Source organism: Perca fluviatilis, chromosome 10 (genome assembly GCF_010015445.1).
Source record: "Perca fluviatilis chromosome 10, GENO_Pfluv_1.0, whole genome shotgun sequence".
NCBI lineage: Eukaryota > Metazoa > Chordata > Actinopteri > Perciformes > Percidae > Perca > Perca fluviatilis.
In genome coordinates, this window is record NC_053121.1 from 283640 (window position 1) to 300915 (window position 17276).

The following is a 17276-nucleotide window of genomic DNA, read 5'->3' on the forward strand; positions in this document are numbered from 1 at the left end:
TGTTTTTCCTTGCCACTGTCGCAATAGCCACTGCTAATGCTTGCTCTTGAGGGAATTACTGTAATTGTTGGGGTTTGGGAATTTATAGAGTGTGGTCTAGACCTACTCTATCTGTAAAGTGTCTCGAGATAACTCTGTTATGATTTGATACTATAAATAAAATTGAATTGAAATTGATTTAGCTAGGATTCCTCTGAAAATTTCACCCGGCTTTCAGAGCTTTCCTCAAGGAGAGACGGTTGCTAGGTGATAGCAACAAATACAGCATGGTTGGACCCCGCATGTAGCTGCCCGTTCTATTCGCCTCGGAAAAATAAACTGGACAAAGTTACATTCGGGGCTACACTCAAAACATTCGGGGCTGAAGACCCGGCAAAATCGGCTAATGCCGCTCCTGGTGTAAACCGGGACATTGTAGCGTCCCAACAGGCTTTTGTCGGGACTCGGGACAAGCAATTAAAAATCGGAACTGTCCCGGTCAAACCGGGACATCTGGTCACCCTAGTTTATGGGCTACTGTAAACTCTGAAGAATCAGAACTACTTATAATTTGCCTAAAAGCTGTTTGTCATGCCTTCCTCCTGCAGTTGAATTTCAGTTATGCAGAGGCATCTTCAGTGTAAATCACAGACTGTATAAAATAGGTGTAAATGCAGACACTTTTGAAGACAAGAGCTCTTCACCACCCGTAACCCTCTCATCCTTTAAAACTGAAGTTTCCCCCTGCAGTGTGACATTGCAATTTCAGTTCAAGTCTTGTGTCAAATGCTCCATGTCTTTCAGGGGTTTTGACGTGCGCTGAGGGCGATCCACAGGGAAATGTGCAGACTTCAGTCTGTGAGATCTGCCACGTTCTCTCTGGCGCTTCGTAGCCAATTTTCTATACTCAAGAAAGCATGTCCAACTTATTTTGCCTTATTTTGTCTGATCAGGCTTTTAAATATAAGTCCATGCACGGTAATATCTCTCATCAGTCTTCAGCAATGTTTCAGATCCTCAAGAGCAAGATAAAAGGCAATTTTCCCATATCTAGACCTACCATGCTGTCTGAGTCACAGTTTCTTTTTTTTAATAATCAGGGAGGGAAAACTCTGGAAAGAAGAGGGTCGGCTTTGGATATCAGTTTTCTCAGATATTTAAATCATTGCTGTGATGCTTACAGGGTGCGGGCATGTGAAAATGTTGTCACTGATAGATCGATAAGTCCCCTGGCACTTTGGTGACTACAGTGACCAAGGCACCACGATGTCTGCAGTCCCCTCGCTCCCAAGGGCCTTAGTAGCATGTGTGTATGTGTGTGTGTGTGTGTGTGTGTGTGTGTGTGTGTGTGTGTCTGTGTGTATTTAAGAGTGTGTAGATGTCTGCGTGCGCATATGCGCATCTCAAATCATAGCTTGTCCACATCTGAAGAACTAGCTCCACCCGACCTTGGGTTATAAAAGCAAATATGACTCAAAAAATGTTCTTCATTTTGTTTTCAAAGCCAAAGAAAATGCAATAAAACACAAGTTCAAAAAATTGTTGCTTGTGTGTGTGTGTGTGTGTGTGTGTGTGTGTGTGTGTGTGTGTGTGTGTGTGCGTGTGTCAGTGTTACTGTTTGCTAATCATGCCACTACAGTTACTCTAAACAGTTGTAAATTGTGTCATTTGTCAGTGTGTCTAACTCATTTTTGTTCCCATCTGCAGCCACATGTAAGCTCAAAATATAAGATAACATTTTCTTTGCCAGTTGATTCTTGCGAAGTCTGGATTGTGCAGCGTCAGCTTTAGTCCTTAAGTGCCTCAACAAAATGATGGAGCCTTTGGCAACGAAATGGATCACACCCAAAAAAATAAACATATTCATGTTCATATGACATGCAACGCAAATAAATTGGCTAAATACTAAGATGTCAACGGGATAGACGTGAGCTTCGTGATGTGAACCCAATATAGGATGTAAGGGTCAAGGGTTAATCATGTAACCAATGATGCCTCTAGAACTCTAGCAGAAATGTTATGGCACAACAGCCCACGTTTAGCGCAACTCAGTCGGTCACAACTGCTCTCAAACCTCTCTCTGTTTTCGCTGTACATCATTTGATTTAATTAAGATAATAAAGAGTTAGATAAGATAAGAGAGAAAGAAAGAAAAGCTTTCTGCTCAGTCACTCATTGGACAATAAGTAGTTTTTTAAATAAATAAATACAGTTTAACCATCTTGCCATTGGTCAGTGGCATGTTATCACTGATTCCATTTCAAATATTGCTGTTTTAAATGCTGGTGTGGCGACTTCTCCTGTTTCGTGATTTTTCTTCTAACTCTCTCATACTTTGTTGTGCCTGCTGCTTTACTCTTTGGAAGTCACTGATTACGTTTACATGCACATAATATTCCGGTTTTTGCCCTAATTCCGAAAAAGAAGATATCTCTCTAAGCTGTTTACATGACTAATGAAAGTAAGTATTCCAGTAATATTCCCGTTTATATGTAGCCGTGAAAAAGAGGATTTTTTCAAAGTCTACCAGCGGTGGAGGACTTGTTGGACCGTGTGAACACAGCGTCCCTGTTTCATTCCTTCAACCAGCTTCTTGAAAAGGTCGGCGTAGCGATGTGTGCTCATATCCAAAAACCTGTTGATATCAAAGTCTTTGATAATGTTTAAAAGTAGCTGTGGTTCTCCTTCTTATCGGGTCTTGCAAACTGTTGGCTGGTTGGTTTGTTTACAGCAACCCTAGCAACGCACAGAGCTGACTGTAAATATTTTTTAATTTAACTTATTTTTTAAAGTAAGTACTGTAGAATAACTAGCAGGAGACAAGTTATAATTGAGGTAAGTTTGGAGACATCTTGCATCTCTTTTCGGTGTTGTAATTTGTAGACGGCCCTAAGCACTCTTACTGCCCGGTAGTAACAGCAGCAGCAGCAGAGAGAAACATGGGGGTGGGTAGCTCTGCTACGTGTGTTTGTGTGTGGTCAGATCTCGAGGACACACACACACAATCTCAACCGGATAGTCATCGTCCGAACTGCGACCTCTCCTTTTTCTTTCTCTCACTTTTTTCTCCAGATGGTGTCAAGCAGGGTCCGGTTAGATGGATAAAACTAAACATTTCACCAGGTTAAGATCTATTAGCTCAAGCTTTACGCTTGATTTATTTGTAACATTAACCTCTAATTATGAAGTGAGCCCCCGCGGCATTGTGCATTATTTTTGATAAGCTATTGCTTGGAGATGTCTTGTTGTTATCTCTAGATGTATGATACAAACATAAAAAATATACTTACCGCATGCTGCTATACATGTCATCCATCGCCATCTAATCATTCTTTTTGTCTTCGCACTTGTGGTGGTTTTCATCTTTCTCTTTCTGCAAATTGTATATGATGTATAGTGACATGACCCAGCACCCAAAACACTGTCAAAACACTCCAACGCACCCTCCATTCTTCGCAAAAGATGGATAAAAAGGCGCAAAAGAAGGAAATAGGTACCTTGAAAAAACAAAAAAGCCCCGCCAAATCCTGGACAAATCAGAGATGCCGATTCGCACGGGACTAATATTATCACAGGACCTCCGTTTTCGGCGAAATATGGTAGGTCATTTGCGGGGGAATTATTACTTTACAAATTACAGACATGACCGATTCACACGGGATTAAGATCACAGACAACCTCCGCAATTATTACAAATGACTGGAGGTCACCAGGTAATACTTATCCCGTGCGAATAGGGCTATAGTCAGAATAATAGTGGATATTGGTGTGCACGTAAGTGTACTGAATTAAGTCAATAAGGTTGTCTCCTGAAATGTGTTTCTCCCAGAGACCAAAGGAAGAGAACACAGATGCTGCCCAGTGCACTTGTGGACAGTATGTACAGAGCAGCTCCTCCAAACAGACAGCTACAAACACCATACATCTGTTTGTGGTTTTCTATGATGAAAAATGCATTCTGGCTTTGGTTTATACAAGGTCAGGAAAAGTTTTCTAACGGAGTGCAGACACACACAATAACATAAATGCTTACAGGAAGCAGGGAGTGTTGTACTTAATTTCAAGTGTCAGCCTCATCATACTTATACTCATAGTAGTTTCATTAATCTTTTTCTTCATCTTGCTGCTGATGCTGGATGACTTTTGTAAATTTGAATAAATCGACTTACAGGTCACGGAGGATGCATGGTAATAAAACCATTTAAAATGTCTCTTTCTTTCTCTCCTATGGCTCAATTATTTGACTGAATAGCAGTCATCATTTGCTTCCAAGTGATCAATTTGACTCTGAGGCAGCTATTTGTGGATGGCTTTGATAAGCATCACTTTTAGCACCTTTCTAATGCCACTCCAGTGCCTTATGTAACGCTGAAGAATAGTTATGTTAGGTTTAAATTAGAGCCGGGACTTTAACGCGTTAATTAAGATTAATTAATTACAGACTTTAACACGTTAATTAAGATTAATTAATTACAAAAAAAATAACACATTAAACATTTTTTACGCATTTTAATCACACTTATTTTTGCACCGCGGGACGTTTCTCACTGGATGAGTTTCGGCAGACTGATTATACTGGAGCACCAACTAGCGTTCATGACTTCAGACAACAACAAACCACAGTGAACATGAACGAAGAAGCTGACGAGACCGCTTTGGTTGGCCCCGTGGATGGGAAATTTTGTTATAAAAAACGAACGGATGGAAGCGTCGATAAGAGCATGGTTGTGTTCAAGCTATGCAACAAGGAATTTGCATATCACCGCAGCACATCGAGCCTCAAGTATTAACGCAAAACATTTAGCAGCTAGCGTGGACGTTAGCCCGACTCCGAGTACAAGGACCCACACCCAACCCACACTCCACCAGATGACTGGTTTAAGGACCAGGGTAACTAAGTCCACGTCTGAAAAAATAACCAACGGCCTGGCTCACTGGATTGCACTCGACTGTAGACCACTTGGAGTGGTAGAAGATAAGGGCCTGCAAAATGTACTACAGATTGCGTCGTCTGACACAACATATGAGCTGCCATGCAGAAATATGCTATTGCCACACTTAATGGCAAAAATTGCACTGGTCTGCTGCACTTGGTTGAACAAAAATAAACAATATTTCGTTGCTTAAGCTTATGTATTCAGTCATTATTCAATGGTATACTAAAAATCCATGTGAAAAAAATTACTTCTCACTGTTCTCAGGTCAAATATTTATGCAATTAAAATGCGATTAATTTCGATTAATTAATTACAAAGCCTCTAATTAATTAGATTAATTTTTTTAATCGAGTCCCGGCCCTAGTTTAAATACAAAGTCCTGGGAGAAGATGAGCAGTGTTGTATGGTATAGTGAGTTCTAAACTTCAGTAATTGACTTTTGAAGAACACATTGATCAACCAGCAATCCTCCCTGTTGTACACTCATAAGCAAGTTGAAATATTGATATATGGCAGCAGTTTTACAAAACACAGGCTGTCACTCACTTGTGGATGTGCATAAATGGGTGGCTTCCATCAGGAAATGTTCCTCTTTTTAGGTTACTGGAAATCTCACAGGTTTTAAATCATCCAGAAGAAACAAACACAGGAAGGAATCATTTTTTACATTTTTGTAGTGTCCTAACGAGAGTGAGAATTCCTTGTTCGCACCTGTTGCATCTCGTCACGACTAGACTTTATCCCTTTGACATGATGAATGATCTCAACGTTCCCTGACATACTCACAGTGTTTAATAATGAGAGACAAAGACGCTTGTTAGTTGAGTAAACAGAAACCTAATAAGGTGTTACAGATATGGATATACTGTAGTGACATGCCTGAGTGCCAAGGAAACTTAAGTGTGTCTAAGTGTGTAATGTTTGTTTGTGTGGTTGTATGGGCTTATGGTTCATGTCCTGTGGCAGAGAAGTAGACAAGAGTATTCCGTGATTCAACAGAGGATCACCGCATGTGAAATGAAAGCTATGAATTGTATTTAAAACACATCTCAGGCCAATAGTAAATACTTAGCATGGGTATTGTGTTTATGCATCTGCTGTATGTCATTTGCTGCTCAACATTGTGGACTCTTTCCTTATGTCATGGCAAAAACAAATTACCCTATTAATAAGTTCATCAACCTTCATGTTGAACTTGAACTGCAAACTTTGTTCAAACCAGTTCAAGTGCAGGGAATTTGAAAAACCTGTTGTCAGAACAATTTACCTTTCCAGACATGTACAACTTCATATTTAGGTCATGACCAGTGAGCGGGGACAGACAGTTCCGCCAACATGAACCTCAGCTAATGAAAATCTGTAGACAGAGTGAAACCAGAGTTGATCCTGCTTTCATCATCAGCTGCTATAGTTACTCACCTTGACCTTACTGACGTCTTCAGTCACCCATTATGGAACAAACTGAAAAAGTTTACTGTGTATGTGTGTGTGTGTGTGTGTGTGTGTGTGTGTGTGTGCGCACGTGTCAGAGATGGCGACTCAAGTCTGAGCCTCGGACTCGAGTCGCACACACAATTTACACTTGACTTGAGACTCGTCCTCAAAAGACTTGAGATGCAGGACTCGTTAACAATCTTCATTTTTAGGAAATGAGTGTCATGAATGTTATTTCCCTCCATGCGTGACCTATAACCCACATACGTAATATGTAACGTATCTGCTGTGCACAGCCACACCTGAGAGAGGACAACAAACATGTCAACCTCACCATTCATCAGAGGCTTTGGCTTTGAAAAACTCCATACAACAAGGCCAAGACAAAAGAAGGCCTGAATGCAAAATATGTGGCACTAGCTCTGAGACTTGAAACTTGGACTCTAGCTTGTGTGTGTGTGTGTGTGTGTGTGTGTGTGTGTGTGTGTGTGTGTGTGTGTGTGTGTGTGGAAACCCATTAATCTGTTACTACAGTGAAGGAGGTGTGAAGGTAGCCAGAGGAGAGAGTTATTATGATATTATGAGAGGGGTGATGGAGAAGGACTGGGCACGGTCGTAGAGTGAGGCAGAGTGTGTTTGTGTCCTGGGGTCTCATTTATAAACGTGGCGTAGGCACACAACAGGGCTGAACATGTGCGTACGCCACTTCCCATGCAAAGGTTGTGATTTATAAAAACAAACTTGACACGAGAATGTACTGGGAATTGGCGACACAGATGGTGAGGTGGTGAACTGAAGTCAGACGGCAGAAATTTAATGTGGGAATAACGATGACTCGTAATATTTTCAAGTATTGATGCCTCACACACATTTTTCACTCCATATCATCCACGTTACCATGAAAATGAAATCCAGCAGTGTTTGCGCTTGTACTGAGTGATACCTTGTAAAATCCAAGTCAAATCTTTAATGATCTTTAAACTTTAATATTTAATCGCCGCTGTCTCACCACTAGTTGATGCTGTCATTTTGGCAAGGTGTTAACAATCACAAATTGTTGTAAACATATAAATACTGCGGTGACCCGACCCCATGTGTAATGCTGCATGATGGCACTGCTGGCCCTGCAGGAGGACTATGCTAATGCAAGAATCAGGAGAGAAAGAGACTTCAGGGGCCCTGATGATGACTGGCTAATTTTTTCACTCAGACATTAAGGAATTGCTGCAAATTGAATTATAATTTCGGCCTGTTCTTGCACAGGGTATGGAACCCTGATCTATAACTACATGTATTAATAATACCTTACAAAATGGCAGACAATACAGCACTCAGAGACAGCTTCGATATACCAGACCATATGATAAGATTTAACAGAACTATATATTATATCCAAACAAGCCTTCGTGATAAAGGTGAAGATTATATATAATATTTACATAAAACACTTAGCTGTCTGACATTTCCCTCTGGAAACAGCCGGTGGTCCCCAGAGTGGCGAGGACCTGTAGTCTATTTGGACCGGGATGGCACGGTTCCGGCGCGTTGCCCTCTCTACTGGACCCAATTCAGTACATAGATCAAAGAGCACAGCTTTAGGGAATCTAAATTGGCATATTAGCCAGTCATCGTCATGGTCCCTGAAGTCTCTTTCTCTCCTGATTCTTCCATTGGGGGTTAGTCCTCCTGCAGGGCCAGCAGTGCCATCATGCAGCATTACGCACGGCTTCACCACAGTATTTATATGTTTACAACAATTTGTGATTGTTAACACCTTGCCAAAATCACAGCATCAACTAGTGGTAGTGCAGTCTGACTTCAGTTCACCACCTCACCATCTGCGTTGCCAATTCCTATTTTGTCTCCAAAATGTGCGTACGCATGGGTCAGAGTTTGCATGGAGGACCGCACATTCTCCCGTCAAGTTTGTTTTTCATAAATCACAACCTTTGCATGGGAAGTGGCGTACACACATTTTCAGCCCCGTTTTGTGCGTATGCCACGTTTATAAATGAGACCCCTGATCTGTACAGCAAAGCATGCATATTCTTCAAATTATCGTACTGACATTAAATTGTGACAAATTAGGTATAATATAACTCTCAATGTGTCTTTGTGAAGATCATTAAATGAGCATTGGCATTTAATTTAAATTGGAATACCCACATGTTATTCTATAATTCCATTAAAGGACTGAAGAACTGTGGAAGTTTGAGAAATGTTACTGTAGGTCATCGTTTTTGGTATCCGACAAGAGGCTTGACATCAAAATCATCTCTGTTTCTATAGAAGATGTTAAGCATACAGTTTACATGTTTCTAAAGTGTTTTATGACAAATTTAGTCTGGTAAAGTCCATTAAGAACCACAATGAGAAAGGAGTGTAAACAAGACAAGTAATTCTCAAAGTCTTGGATGCAAGTAGATTAAAGTGAGTTTACTGTACTCTTTTTCCAGACTTCAAATTCTCTTTGGTTGAGTTACTTATTCTCTAAAAATGTTTTGACTGTGTACAGGGGTGTGTGACCATGACTGACAGAAGCAGGGCCAATGTCCCCCAAAAGGGCAACTTCTTGGTTGTCCTGAAGGCTCTGTTGGCATCAAATGCTCTCCCTCAATCTGACATCTGTATAGTTATTTTTGCAAATTGATAGTGACGAAATACCATAAAAATAATTCTTAATGGATACTCGTATGAATAGGTCCAAGAGGCATGATGCCATGATTTGTAAATTTACTTTTCTTTGCTATTTGTGTTGCTTTTGTCGTATTACCTAAATTCCACGTCAGGAGCAGGGTTTCCATGACTGCGGTTTTCCTGTGTTATTGGGCTACTTATGAAGTGTTGCCCCAAGTTAAATTTTTTTCATTAGCTGCTTGGACTTGACGAACTTCCGGCAAATTTGAGATTTGCTCTGCAAGTCAGTCTGGCGAAGAGCCCATTCAAACCCATTTCCAATGTCCCCAAAATCGAAGCACCAATCACAACCGCTGAGCTGGCTTTACAATAATCACAACCGTTGAGGCGGGCTTTACTCGACAACGATAGCGCAGCGACCGCGAGCAGCTTTTTGTTTATATTCAACATGACGGCTACCGAAGCGCAGCGTCACCCGGATTGTTGGTCTGATTGGTAGTAGTAGTAGATAACTTTATTGTCCCCGTGGGGCAGTTGGGTTTGTGGCACAATCGCAAGGCACTTTATAACAAGACATCAGACATATGATACAAACAAATAATTCTTATATCAGACACCGACAAACAAAACAGGAAGAATATACATCACACACTACAATACACTATACACCCTTGGGTATGGTCAGACCAGCTGGACGACTAGCTTATTCTGACTGATTTAAAGGGGTGATAGAATGCAAAACCGATTTTACCCTGTCATAGTTGAATAACGACAGTTCGGTGGGTAAATAGGACATACATAGAAGCTCAAAGTCCCACTGACACCCCTTTACTATGAAAATCTCATATTTTGAAACTGCCGCTGAAAACGGGCGAATCCCAACAAAGCTGAGTTGCTTACGCAAGCGTCTCAAAATCCGGAACCTTAAGAGAACAGTCACGCCCCAATATTTACATAGGCTACACAACTGACCTGAGATCAGATAGTCTTCTGAATCTAGCTAGGTCACGCAGATCTCTGCTATTCCATTACAAAATTCACTTCTGAAACTTTTTTATGCGAGAAATCAACCATATAAAGCTCAAATATGGGCCGCTTTACGAAAAAGGGATGGCTAATTGCAAATTTTCTCCGACTGTGTGTCGGAGTTTAGTGCCGGTGTTGGTGCTGCCTGGGTTGCGACATCGCCACCCTGACCGCAGTGTCAGCGAACTTTGTTACGCCCGCAATCTTTTACCGCAGCCCGCAGGTTCCAGTAAATCTTATAATGGGTATGTGTGTTGAGTTATTTAAACAAACAATCGGGAAATAAAGCCTCTTGTCCGCGAGTCTCATTGATAGAGCCGCGGTGAGATGGAGTCCATCAATGAGAGCTAGCTAGCCTCCTCCTAACTCTGACATTCACAAAAATACATTCAATTGATATCCGAAATCGGACAAGTGTTAGCTAAGCTTTGTAAGACCTTGAAGAACCTGTAATATTCATGCCGTGACGAAATTCAAACTGTAAATATACTTTAGTTATGGCGACAGTGTAGCTAGCTAGCTGCGGTATTTCCCCATTGTAATGAATGGGACATATTGCAAGCAGCTGCTCGTTCCTACAAAGACGCCACGTTCATAAAAATGCCTTAAAATCAAAGTGGCGTGGGACAAATTCAAACCGTAAATATATTACTTATGCCGGCAGCTGGCCGGAGCCCCGGAGTGCAGTATCCACAAAGGGTGACTTTGCCCTGGGTATGGAGCCCAGCAGGCTGCCGCTTTCGGCCAGACTGTGTGGAGCTCCTAAAGTCCGACCACGTCTTACCAAATTTCCAATTAGCCATCAAATTTTGTAAAACGGCCCATATTTCAGCTTTATATAGTTGATTTCTCGCTTAAAAAGTCTCAGAAGTGAATTTGGTAATGAAACATTGCAGTGTCTGGAATATGAGATTCTGTCGCTTCTCTAATGTATGTGTATTGGGGATTCGCTCAACCAATCAGCACGCGTCTCTAATATGTGCGTATGGCAAGTCGCTCAACCAATCAGCGCGCAGCTCATCTAAATATTCATGACCATACCATATTTGGAAGAAAAGCTCTTGTTACAAATAGGGCCAAAACACAGGGATGCATAAGGGGCAATAAAATATCAACCAGGCCATTTTCAGCCCAACCAATGTTACATACCCCATTAGGAGACCATAAGGAACAGTGTGAAATACCCTATATAATCATTCTATCACCCCTTTAAGGCTTTTATGGCTTGTGGTACGAAAGAAAATTTGGATCTGTTCTTGGTAAGAAGGGGTTGGCAGAAACGACGCATAGATGGCAGTAGTTTAAAATGTGATGCCAGGGGGTGTGTGTGGTCACATACAATGTTATTGGCCTTTCTCACCGGTCTGTCTTTGTAAATGTGTTCAATGCTCGGTAGTGTTATCCCAAGTAACTTGCTGGCAGTTAAGACTGTTTTTCTGATTGTCTTTTTCTGAGACTCAGTGGCATTTCCGAACCAGCAGATAATACAGCAAGTTAAAACACTTTCAATAAAAGCAGTATAAAACATTTGGAGCATTTTGTTATTGACATTAAAAACAAGCAGCTTCTTTAAAAAGTACATTCTTTGCTGTGTCTTAGTCTGCAAAAGATCAGTCCAAGAGTCCCATTTAAGCTTGTTGTCCAGTACAATGCCAAGGTATTTGTAGTTTGTAACAACCTGAATGGCACCACTATTGATAAAAGTGTTGGTGGATTGCTGTGACTTTCTAAAATCTATGGACATTTCTTTGGTCTTATTGGTATTTAAAATTAAATGTGACTTATTGCACCATTCTAACAAGGAGTCTAAAACTGGCCCATGATCTACCTCCCCATCCTGTAGCAGGTTGAAGGACTATCTGTAATGACAGGTAGTGACCTAGAGGTGTCATTGTTCTAGCCCAGGTTTTAGATAGCCGAAGAAGATGTAGACCGGATGTTGTTGTGGTTCACGCTGGCAAGCTAATAAACTGAACACAGAGAGAACTCACGTGTGGCTTCTTAGTGTTACTATATGTCTCTAAAGGATACGTATAGACATTACATGGTGTCAGAAGAGTCTGTGTGTCGGTAAGAAGACATGGCGAAGTTTAGCCCGCCGAGCAAGTTTAAGTTTGAGAGCCCAGCCGAATGGCCCGAGTGGAAACAGCGATTTCACCGCTATCGGTTAGCCACGAAGCTAAGCAAAGATGACGGCGAGATTCAAGTGAGTTCGCTGATCTACGCTAAGGGCAGTGAAGCTGAAAAGATATTCAGTTAATTTGAGTTTGAAGAGGAAGATGATAAGAAGGACTTTGAAGTGGTCATGAAAAAGTTTGACAACTACTTTATTCTGCGAAGCAACATCATACATGAGTGAGCATGTTTTTACCAACGGAGCCAACAATCCGGGGAAACAGCGGAGATGTACATCAGGACATTATATAAATTGGCAGAGCACTGTCAATTTGGAGCCACGAGGGATGAACATATAAGGGATCACCTTGTGGTAGGAATAGCAGATAAGGAGCTTTCCCGCCAGTTGCAGCTCAAAGCAGACCCATATGCAGTCCCAACAGCCAGGCGGATACCCCTACCACTGGTACCGCTGGTAAAAAAAGAACTGCAGCACATGGAAGAAGAGGGCATAATTGAAAAAGTAACATAGCCGACAGAATGGTGCGCCGCTATAGTGCCGGTACTCAAACTGAACAAGAAAGAGGTCCGCCTCTGTGCAGACCTCAGGAAACTAAACAAAGCGGTGAAACAGGAGAAGTATGTCCTGCCCACAGTGGAGGAAATAATGCCAAAGCTCGCCGGTTCAAAAGTGTTCACATCACTGGACGCAGCAAGTGGATTTTATCAGATTCCCCTGCATGAGGAGAGCAGGGTGCTCACCACTTTCATCACTCCATTTGGGAGATATGCCTTCCGCCGTCTTCCTTTCGGAATAACAAGTGCTCCTGAAATTTTTCAGAGGAAAATGGCAGAGACTCTGGCTGGCCTAGAAGGGACAAAGATCTTTATGGACGATATTTTGATACCCGCAGAGACAGAGGAGCAACACGACCGACGCTTGGCAGAGGTGTTGAAGGTCATCGAGGCAGCAGGGCTCAAGTTGAACCAGGCAAAGTGCAAGTTCAAGCAGAGACAGGTTCGCTTCCTGGGTCACTTAATTGACGAGACAGGTGTCAGGGCTGACCCAAACAAAGTCACAGGAATAGGGTACTTTCCACAGCCACAAGATGTGACGGAACTCAAAAGATTCTTAGGGATGGTTAATTATTTAGCCAAGTTTGTTCCAGAGCTATCAACAGTGGCCCACCCACTGTATGAGCTACTGAAAGGAGACACAGAGTGGATGTGGGGACCTGCACAGTGCGAGGCATTCAGGAACTTAAAGACTGCACTAGCCACAGCTCCGGTACTTTCCTTCTATGATGCGAACAAGCCCACCATAGTGTCAGCAGATGCCAGGAGCCATGGGTTGGGCGGCGTTCTACTCCAGCAGCATGGGGATCACTGGAAGCCCATGGCCTACTGCTCCAGATGATTAAGCGACGCGGAGAAAAGGTACTAGCAGATCGAAAAGGAGTGCCTGGCAAGTGTGTGGGCCTGTGAACGGTTTGACAAATACCTATATGAACTGGATGGCTTTAGACTGGTTACTCATCACAAACCGTTGGTGCCTCTCATGAACAGTAAAGACTTGGACTGTGTCCCAATCAGGTGCCAGAGGCTATTAATGAGACTCATGCGTTTCAATGCCACAGCAGAGCATGCACCAGGCAAAACATTAGCAGTAGCAGATGCGCTCTCTAGGAGCCCAGAGTAATGTTTTGGGGATGAAGTCTGTCATGAGGAGGTGGCAGCACACATTGAGGCTGTCATGAGTCAGGTCCCGGCCACACCACACCGGATGGTGGAGTTAAGACGGCACATTGAAAATGACAGGCAGCTCCAGACAGTCATAGGCTTCATCAGAAATGGGTGGCCAAATTATGTAGGAATGGTGCCTGAGGTACTCAAGGACTTCTACCCAGTGAGAGGAGAACTATCTGATATAGATGGTTTAGTGATTAGAGGCATCCGCATTGTCATTCCCACAGAAATGAGGAAGGTCATCTTAGAGAGAATCCATGACGGACATCAAAGCCTGGTAAAGTGCAGAGAAAGGGCTTACCAATCCATATGGTGGCCTGGAATGTCTGATGAGATAGTAACAACAGTACAGCAGTGTGCATTTTGTAGAGAGAACAGAAACGCACAGAAGAAGGAGCCGTTAATGCCCAGCGAGCTCCCATCTAGGCCATGGCAGAAAGTTGGTATAGACCTGTGTGAGTTTAAGAAGCAAAACTACTTAGTAGTATCAGATTATCACTCTAGATATATGGAGATTTTAAATCTGCCTACAACTACAACCAGCCAGGCTGTAGATAAGCTGAAAGCCACATTTGCACGTTTCGGCATCCCTGAAGTGATAGTGAGCGATAACGGGCCCCAGCTAGCTTCAGCAGAGATGCAGGAGTTTTGTGAGGAATATGATTTTGTTCATGTTACTTCCAGCCCACACTACCCTCAAAGTAATGGACAGGCAGAGAGGGAATTCAGGTAGCGAAATCTATACTGAAACAGGAGGAACCCCTTCTGGCCCTGATGGCGTACAGAGCCACACCCACCTCTTCGACAGGCATCAGTCCCTCAGAACTGCTGATGGGCAGGAAAATCAGGACCACCTTGCCCACCCTGCAGGACAAACTGAAACCAAACTGGCCCAATGAAGATGTGATCAGACGGGCTGACGCTGCAGCCAAGCAAAGACAAGCCTATTACTATAATCGCAGGAACGGAGTAAGGATCCTACTCCCACTGCGCCCGGGGGACCTGGTGCTAACAAAGTTGTATGGACAGAAACAGTGGACAATGCTTGCTGTCGTTCACAGCTCCAGTTCTACTCCAAGGTCCTATATCGTGGAGATCGCTCAGGGCGAGCGTTACAGGAGGAACCGGCGCCACCTGCAATCCACACACAAGCCGATCACACCTGTCAGTGAAAGCCCTGACCAGGTTGCTCCAGAGGTCAGGAACACTGAGGACACACACCATATTGAGACACAACACACTCCCACACTTACACAAGGGACTGTGACCATCACTCGCTCTGGCAGAGTGAGCAAGCCCCCAGACAAGCTGGACTGGTGATTACAGACTGTGGGGTGTCTTGGGGGGAATTGATTGTATAAAAAAAAGAAACAAAAGGAGTGTTTGATGTATTGCTGATTTATTGTTGCAGGAAATGCACTTTGTTGTTTGAAACAGACTAAAGTAATGTTTAAGTTGAAAAAGTATGAACAGGAGGAATGTTTTTTCATTAGCCACCACCAAGGTCTGATGTTAGTAAGACAGTTGTGTTTACAACAAGAAAGGTTGTTAAGATAGAGAAGTGTTTATTGGTTATACCAACAGTTCAGGTTAACTTAGAAGGGCAACATCTTAGGGGGAAGATTCCGGGAGCGGACGCTGGCACGTTTTGGCTGCCGCTGCTCACCTGGCCTGCTATATGTTTGTTTGCCTGACGCTGTTTGTGGATTTTTAATCTATGCTTCCACTGCTCGTCCCATTGGATTTTAACATACATGGACGCTGTTCCAGATTGGATATCTAATTCCCCAAAGAGACTTTTTCTTACTCACCTACAAGCTTGGACAGCCCTGGGTGCACCATCTCCTCCAGCCCCCTCCGTCTGCCCACTAAGGTGTACAAGCTGTGTACTGCCCTCGGCATCTCTCGCCATTGACCTCGTTATGTGCATCGAGGAAGCCGGCGCAATTTCCATACACATCCCGGTAACTCCGATGGCACAGTCGTAAAGCACAGTCGTAAAGCCTTGGCTCCTCGCCTAGACTTTACACAGATGGAAGCGCTGACTACCGAAATCTTCTCCTGCTCTCCTCGCCTGCTCCCAAATCTCCAGTGACTCGGATTCCTGTTCACTTTGCTCCTCGTCCCATCTCTGCTGTTGTCCCCCGTGGCGGAGTGGATTTGGCGTGTCTCCGTTCACTTCGTTTTGAGGGACATGTCTCCACTACATCAGTTCAAACTTCACCTGTTAAATTTGCTCTTATTAATGCCCGTTCTGTAGCCAATAAGACATTTATTCTACATTACGTCATCACATTTCATGAGCTGGATTTTCTCTTTGTTACCTGTAAATCTGTAAACCTGGCTTAGTATTGGTGACTTGTCCCCATTTACTGATTTATGTCCTCCCCAGTGGGGTTTCCTAAATTCCCCGAGGATCTCAGGTCGTGGTGGTGGCCTGGCTAAAATTTTTAAGAATGTATTTAACTGCAAAATCATTCCTGTAAAAACCTTCACTTCTTTTGAAGTTCAACCGTTCTTACTTATCAACTGTCTCGGACCCCCCTGTTATGTGAACTGGTGTACAGACCCCCTAAAGCTACAAGCTGTTTCATACATGATTTCTCTGACCTCCTGTCATCTATGGCCATTCACTCTGATAAGATGCTAATTCTTGGTGACTTCAACATTCATGTCTGCTGCCCAACTAAACTGATGGAACTGTGAATGAATTGTTAACAATACTTGACTCTTTTAACCTCACTCAATCAGTATGCGGTCCCACTCATGTCAAGAGCTGCACACTGGACCTCATCCTGTCATCAGGGATATCAATTGATAAATTTGAAATTACTAATTCTGCCATCTCTGATCACTTTCTGATTGAGTTTGAACTCTCCGGGCCTTGCCCTCCCTCTGCCCCTTCCCCCTCTCACGTTTTAGCCCGCTCCATTAACTCAGCTACAGCCTCTCATTTTTCTGACTCTTTTAGGCTTGCTCTCCCCCTTTCTCTCACTGCTGACTTGTCTCCATACACTAATATTGATGAGCTAGTCTCTATTTTTAACCTATCATGTACTGACACTTTAGATCAGATAGCCCCCTTAAAATTAAAACGTCTCAAGTTAAACAACTCAACCCCCTGGTTGAATAGCTCCACACAAGCTCTCCATCAAGCCTGTAGACAGGCAGAACGATAGTTGAAAAAAGACAAGCTTAACGTCTCATATGATATGTTTTCGCAACACCTGAAGGCCTACCAAGCAGCGGTCAAAAAGGCAAAATCTAACTATTTCAGTGAGCTTATCAACTCTCAGGCTAACAGACCCAAAGTTCTTTTTAAAACTATTGACTTCTTTTAAATCCAGCCAATGCAGCTGACACCTCCTTAACCTGTGAGGAGTTTGCTGATTATTTTATCTG